At 33.3% G+C, this 7651-nt stretch overlaps 1 pseudogene; it reads right to left on the reverse strand.

Moving 5' to 3' along the window:
- Nucleotides 1–6324: 6324 nt before the first annotated feature.
- Nucleotides 6325–7054, reverse strand: LOC120130021 (annotated as a pseudogene).
- Nucleotides 7055–7651: the final 597 nt, after the last annotated feature.

Genomic DNA, 7651 nt, shown 5'->3' on the forward strand with positions numbered 1-7651 from the left:
TAATGCGAACCGAGCCACTGCCCTTAACCGATCATAGGGAGCCATCAATAGTACGAACACTGCATAAGATACCATTTTTGTTAAATGTCAGAAATAAAATGAAGTTACCCGTCATATGATCACTTACTCAGGAATCAATAATCCAAGAGACACATCCAGGTGAAGGGGATAAGGATACAAAAGGAGAACTACCTTTGCTAACAATGCAGACAGACTTGGGCTTAGTAGTAGGAGGAATCTGTAAATGACTAAACATCTACTATAGATCATCCAACTGTTGACGAGAAAATGAACCACATTCCAATGTTATAACAGCATAGTTACCATGGGATGAACGCGAGGAGGATTTTGATAGAGTCCAGTTGGGCGGACGACCATGTAGTTTCCAGTATTTATCACGAACATGACTAGGTTTCCAGCAGTGATAACACTAGGGATGGCCTTTCTTGACACGAGTGTTACCAGAGGAATGGGTATTGAAGGAAGAACTTTCAACGAATGGGGAAGCATCAGAGAGCGGCGGCTTTCTTCGCAGAAGACTTCAGAGAACACCTCGCGATTAGATAGAACATGCCTGATGCCCAGAATCCGACCTCGAACATCATCAAGAGAGACAGACAGCCCCGACAGAATTAAAATATTTTCAAATAACCCTTTGTAGAGTTTGACACCTACACCAGTTTGCCAAGTAGGAGTTTCGAGCAGATCAATTTGCTTCCATAAATGAGATAGCTGAGTAAAGTATTCCGTAACAATAAGATCGCCCTGCTTCAAGTCATTTATCCAGCATTCAATGGCAAATAGGGCGGATGAGTTTTCCTGATTGAAGTATGTTTCCTTGGCAGCGTTCCAGATTTTCGAGACGGTGGTGTAGAGCGTGAAGTTCGTGCTAATGTCATGCACATAGAGTTGAGGAGCCACGAAATGATTATGGTGTTCACGATGAGCTAAGTTTCATATTAAGATTGGAGGGATCAGGACCGACATATTATCAGAGATATATTGTTTTTTTCAGTGACTGGTGATGAACAATGCACGGATGAGACTAGCAATGTAATTCTCACTATTGAGACGTGACACGTAATGGATGAGGAACCGAGTATGAAGGAGGCTGAATAATGGGGTTTTCATCATCGGATGGAAGATTCGGTGAGAAGGATACGCCATAACTGTCGAGAAAATGAATTGAAGGTTGTGTTACGGGGAGATCGGCTGGATGAACAGTGACCAAACAACATAACGGGAAGGGCTGCCGCTGTTATGAGGGTAGCGCTGGACTAGTGGCGCAATGAGAGTAGTACGGTAAGAGAGCAGCAACGCGACAAAAATGACAATGTAAGGAAAGCAATACTGGGAGAAGAGCGGCACTGTGGTTGCGCAGCAAGGAGACGATTCTGCGATGGGGCTGTGCTGCGATGCGAGGAGAATTGGTGTTATGATGGGTACAACGGTGTGGTCGGATATTCACGATTGGGAACTGATCGGAGAGATGACAAATGGCGGCGACATTAAGTTGAGATCGATGTCGGTGACTGATACAATGTAAGAACTAGATTTTCCGGTAGTGAAAGAATTAAATTCTTTTATTCTAAGGAAAATTACATCTTACAATAGAGAGTACATAGGCTTTTTATACACATGAATCAGAGAGCTAGATAAAATATGAGTCATCTACTCTACAAATTAAGATGTAGTTTTAGAGAAAAAATAGGATGAAGAGTTTAACTTAAACAATACTTACAATATTAAATTCGGCTAAGCTAGGGTTTGTGAAGATTGATTTATTTGCATTGAATTTCATGTTAGGATGATTGGAATTGCATGAATTTGATCATAGGAGCTTGAATTCATCCTTGCAATTGAATGAAAACTATGCCCTAATTTCTTAATTAGGGTCGGCCATGAGTAAATTAAATGGGAAAATTATTCAAAATTTCTTGTGGTCTATAATTTACAATAGATGTGTTCTACATGCTTTAGAAGCTGATTTGGATCAATTTGGAACCTTTAGATAGAAAAAGGACCATTTTACAAGTTTTGGAAATTATGGGACCTGAAGATAAAGCTTAATTATGGGAGTTTACTTTCTGAATTTAATGATTAAATGTTAAATTTGAAGTTAGAATTATTTTGGATCAAATTGCAAGAATTTGAAAAATTAGTGGTTAATTCGAATTATGCTAGAAAGTTGGGGATGGCATTGAAAGTTTTCAAATGTTAAAGTATATATTGAGTGAAGTACAATGATGGGAATTAATGCTTGGATACTGAATTTGGAGTTAGAAGGATGATTTGGGACCAAATTTTAAATTGGTGAAGTTAAGTGGTTTATCAAAGGAAATGAAGAATTGTTTGGAAATGTTGAAGTTATCAAACGACGAAATGATTTTTACATCGAATATATTGTATGGATTTTTAGTATTGGATATTAGTTATGTTTAGTAAAATACTATACTTTGAATATTTGTTGTGTATATGATTTATCTAGAGTGTGATAAGTCTTGTGATCGAATCGAGTCGAAAGAGAAAGATCAAGTACATGTTAAAAAAAATATCGTCATTAAAGGTTCAATAGTGAGGCTAAGGTGAGTGCATTTTATTTATTTAATTATACTGATTGAGGAAGACTTGCAATAAGTCAAGCTCTGATGTTTTGAATGAAAATGAAATTGAATCATATTAAGAAATACTTTTATAATGACTTTTTGAAATGGGTATTGACTGATTTTGGGTATGAAATTACCCATTATGTTTTTATATGATATTTTCTAAAAGAACATTCAAATGGATTCTCTGAAATGATTTTTTGGCATGAATTGCCCAAAGTATTTTATATTATATCTTTATTTTAATTATGGATGATTTCGGGTATGAACTACCCAATGCACTGGTTTTGATAAAATATGTTTGAAAATATCAATGATTAGAAATGTTGAATATATAAATGACATAAAGTTATAGAAAAGCTCATTGTATGTTGCAGTGAGAGTCGTAGGTACAATTCACAAGCCATGAAGTGGAGTGATTCTGTTTCTAATCTGGTACATTTGACAAGTGTCGTAATTGTCAAATAAATAAGCCCGTTTTCTCATATAAGTAAGCTATAAATGAATAACAGGGAAGAATGGGTCGGTCCATAGGGATTCAAAAATTCCTAATTTTTATTTGATTTGATGCTAACCAATAAGACATGTAAAATAAAAGAATTAAAAAGAGGAGGTTTGAATAATTAAGCAACTAAATAAATAAAATAAAACTAGAGTGCAAGCAATAAAAATAAGAAAAGTAAATGGTAAAGAATTAATTAAGATGAGAGATAGCCTACAGCTTCGTTTTGCCTTAATCATTGATATAGATTTTACTTCGGATACTTGCCGGTTACAGTCTATAAGGCCAAACCCTTATAACTTACTCCTCTCTAATGAACTAATTTTCAAAGTCAATCCTTGAAATCTAGACCTTGTATGGATTAATATCAACTATCGATATTAATACCAATGCTGGTTTAAGAACTAGAAAAGCTAGTGCTCGAATTATGGTGTCTGATGAGAATCGAACCCGATCTTGATTTCCCTTAGTGGACCACCGCTAAGTTTGTTCTTAGGAAATTTAATTTGCTACAAGCCGACCTCCTCCTAATTGTGGATCATAGTGCCGATCAAGCCAATGTGCGCTTTTTGGATTGAAGATATTGAGATGTTTGAAGCAAGGTCGACTGCCTCTCATTGTCTGCCAAAAATCAAGAAAGAATATTAAGATGTGAAGTGCTTTTGCAATTCTCTTTAGATCAGATCGAGTTGTAGCTTAGCTATCAGCTAAGAAAATATTTAGCCAAGTATGATAGAATTCATACTTTGGTGTGAAAGAGAAAGAAGATGAAGAAGAAATAATTTTATTGTAAGAAATTGAAACAAATAAAAGCTAAATCAGTTCTATACTAAATTCTGAACTTGTCTCAAGCTTTATCCCTAGAGGGTTTAGCTTTGAGATCAATTAATGAAAATAAATTACTAACTCTTAAGAAAATTAAAACACTAAATTCCTAATTAATAGTAAACTAAAAATCCTAATAATGAATAATTAAAATCCTAATTGAAATTCTAAGCAACTAGAATCCTAATTAAATAAATAATAAAATCTAAGATATTTGAATTTAATTACAACTTTTAATTCCTAAAAAATCGTGGTTCACCTTGCTTTTCTCGTTTGATCTTGCTGGATTATTAATCAGAGTTTGTGCCTGGATCGATCTTCTATTAGAGTTGGTGCCGATTTCTCAAACAAATAGGAAATATGTTTAATTTGCCTTTTAATTATTGTTTCTTGGAAAATGGAGTCTTGCACAGATTCGAACAAAAATAACCCAAATTAGCACTATAAAGAAGTTAACATAGATTAATTAATAACAAAATTTTATACAAATAAAACTTATCAACATTCATGTATATTATATGATTGCATTTGGAGTGTATATTTTTGTATCTGATGATTTCAACTGGAATGCATATTTTTGTTTCTGATGATAGCATTTGGAGTGCTCATTACACACACTCGTCTAACTCACGTACCTTACATTCTGTTTAGATATATGGGCTTTGAATATGGAAATGAGTTCTACATCTGGAAAAAAGTATTAAATTTCAAAATGAGTTGAATATGAAAAAAGAGTTGTGAATCTGAAATGTGAAAGTTCTAATTATGAAACCAAGAAATGTGATTGAAAGAAAATGAATATTTTATTAATTATTTTGATTGACATTTTATTGTCATGTTTTTTGCGGATGTGAGATATTGGTTTTAATAGGTTTTAAGATGAGGGAATGACTAATTAAAGTTAGTTTGTGAATTTCGAAAGTTATATAAAGAATTATATTGTTTTATTTTATTTGTTTTTATTTTACATCACCTTAATTTGTTTATAATGTCTCACTAAGTTATACTTAACATTTGATGATTTTCACGCGAAGGTAAAGAAAGGAAGGACGTGAAGTGAAGAGCACTGCGAGCATCTCTTATGGGAAATCATATCGACTACAATATCAGTAAGACATCCTTGATATTATTTTGATCTGTTGGTGGCATATATATTATTAATGTTCTGATTGATCCGATAAAACTACTTTAATGTGGTTGGGAGTATATAAGTAGTAATATAAATGAATATTATTTTATATTATTATGTTTTAAAAATTAACTGATTGATTTTTAAATTAGGCAGTGTTTAGAAGTTTTATATATGTTATGAAATCACATCAAACTGCTTATTTTCTCCCTAAATTCAAATTAAATCATACGACAAATATTATTTTTTATGTTTTTACGATATTAATTAAATTGGTTTTAATGGATAAATTGAAATTTTAAAATGAAACAAAATTTTAGGTTTTTGAATTGTAAAGTTATAAAAAGTTAATGTGACATATTTATTCGTATTTAAGTATACGGGTTAAGGGTGTTACACTCTATTATTAACTCTTTTGACATTAAACATTCATAAGTTCACAAAAATCAAATACCCAAATAAATCAAGCCAATTAAAATCAGCTCGTGCTCATTCAAGATTACAAATTCAATCATCATACTATAAATGGAAAAACCCTTATTTGTTACCTTGCCACGATAATTTCTGTCACTGTCCCAAGGTTCCTCGGAGAGCTTGAGAAGCTTCACGGTGCTCCTCGTCAACAATTGTAACCATCAAAAAGTAAAAAAAAATGGAAGACGGAAGACAGGATGTCAGGAATTTGAGGTCATTTTCCGCGGGAAGTTCTCTTCCTAGGTTTTCCAAAGAAGGTTGCTCTTCGTCTTTCCGGATGTTCCAGTGGTTCTGAGGTGTGGAGGGGTTACAACAGTGCAAAAAAAGATTTATAAAATAACGTAACGTTGAAGAAGTTGAATTTTTTAGATTCCGTTGATAGTTTTATTAAAAAAAATAAACATTACACCAATAATATCCATAACAGGAAATCCAGCTAGAAAAATGTACCATACACACAAAACTGATGAAAACCAACTAAGACAGACCACTGGCAACAAGGACAAGACATAAGCAAAATTCAATCTGTAAAAACTAAAAGACTTCAAATTAGAGAAAGATTCGACCGATGTGAAGATAAAGTAATTCATAATTTTTTAATCCTAAGGAACTTTATTCTAGGGGGAGTTATTGTGATAAAGACCAACACTATCACCTTAGACCTCTCCATGATAAAACCAAACAGATAATCATGGGAAAATGCATTTTTGTTGACGTTAATGTTATCCCCAAATGGGAAGACCATTTTATCGCCACCAGATCCCACATGACTTGTGGATTATCATTCATCAGCTCCATGGTCCAATGTTGCCCCTGCACGAATCCAAGTTTTTCGCATCCCTTTGCACGTTGTCCCCAACACTCGTACTCGGCATTGCTTCGGGCATCACTGATGGTGTTGCAGCAACGGATGACCCTTGGGGATCATGAGATATTTGGCTAAGTGAATCAATCCTCTTTTCGATCCTTCAGGTTCTGATCAATCAGCCACCCGAGATCATTCAAATCCATCATGTTTAAGTCATCAATGTCGGCTTTGCCCATGAGGTTTTGGAACATGACATAGGTCATCTCCTTTTCCCGATTGATCCTACACTGTTTCTTTAGTTGTTCATTGGCTTTGGTGATCCTTTGGATAAGGAAACTCTCTTGGTTCACCTTCTTGCTTTGTTTCATCTCTGGGATCTGCCTAAACTTGGAGAGAACTTGTTGGACTCCCATGGGGGACGGCCAAACCTCGGATTGAGGCTCATAAGGCTGTACATAATAGCAGATGCATCAACCCCACAAAGTGTACTGAGTTCACTCACTTTCTTCATTACCTCCTTTTCTTGTAGGAAGCTTCCTTTTTGCGTCGTTGGTAATATGGCAAGATTCACTTTCCCATTGCTTTCAAATCAAAAGGATTGTTAGCCTATTTTATATCTTATGTATTTTACCCAAACAGCTAATTTGTGCTATATATAGATTTGAAGGGAATTGTTGTTATCATTACAAGATTATGGCATCAAATTCCATTTATTCTAGTGAAGAAATGCATGAACATGAAATCTGCTCAAATTAGTTATTTACAAATCACAGTAATAATTTTTATAATATCTTCACTTAAATTGGTATCATTTAATACTATAATTTTGGTAAAGAAATAAATTAATAATTATATGAATCGTATAATTAACTTGTTAATGAAAGAAAACATAATGTGTGTTATATAAGACAATGAATCTTAATAATAAAAAATAATAATAATATATATAAGACGTCTCATATATATGTATGACAAATTTGGCCATTAAATTATATCAATATATATTTATAGTAATCATATAATGTCAAATAATAATGTCTAATCCATTTATATAACTTTGTTAAAAAATTGTTGTTATCAGACACTTTATAACCTTTTATACAAACCCCGGTTAAAAAATTGAACCTCACAAAAATCATCTTGAGGGTGAACTATTAATTTATGGTGCCAAAATACATATCTTTTGAAATTATAATTTTCCTTAAACTTTTCTAAACTTTATATTTTAGCCATTAAACTTTCAAAAATTACATTTTGGTCACTAGCCAAAATTTAGGATATTACACCATCGATATTAAGATTTACAC

Source organism: Hibiscus syriacus, unplaced genomic scaffold, assembly GCF_006381635.1.
Source record: "Hibiscus syriacus cultivar Baekdansim isolate YM2019G1 unplaced genomic scaffold, ASM638163v2 tig00001644_pilon, whole genome shotgun sequence".
NCBI classification, from domain to species: Eukaryota; Viridiplantae; Streptophyta; class Magnoliopsida; order Malvales; family Malvaceae; genus Hibiscus; species Hibiscus syriacus.